At 65.2% G+C, this 394-nt stretch overlaps 1 protein-coding gene across 1 annotated transcript in view; it reads right to left on the reverse strand.

Moving 5' to 3' along the window:
- Positions 1-394, reverse strand: part of ELN (elastin) — an 11,081-nt gene that overhangs the window by 8,222 nt on the left and 2,465 nt on the right. The gene's annotated exons all lie outside the window — the stretch shown is intronic.

The following is a 394-nucleotide window of genomic DNA, read 5'->3' on the forward strand; positions in this document are numbered from 1 at the left end:
TTCCCAGTGCTGTAGGGCAATCCATAGCCACCTGGAGAGGAGAGAAGGTGGCGGGTTAGCACCTGGCTGCCGGTGGCCGTGCCCCCTCTGCCCCGCGGTGTAGCCCCTCTCTGCCAGCCGGCTGTATGGCACCAGCCCTGGGGGCTCCTTCCGTCAGGATGGTAATTCCTCCGGGATACAACCCCCCATGATGGAGCCGGGCCAGGAGATGCTCTTTTCTATTACCTTGGAAGCAGCAGCTCCAAAAAAGAGCCGCTCACTCTCAGCCCTGTGCCAAGGGCTGCGGTGCCCGAAGCTGGTTTTACCAGAGCCTCCCATGACCCCGCTTCGGCTGGGGGTCCCCTGGGAGCCCCGCGGCGAGAGCTGTACCCAGCCGGCTGCGCGGGAGCCCGCT

Source organism: Charadrius vociferus, unplaced genomic scaffold (assembly GCF_000708025.1).
Source record: "Charadrius vociferus isolate BGI_N301 unplaced genomic scaffold, ASM70802v2 scaffold636, whole genome shotgun sequence".
NCBI classification, from domain to species: Eukaryota; Metazoa; Chordata; class Aves; order Charadriiformes; family Charadriidae; genus Charadrius; species Charadrius vociferus.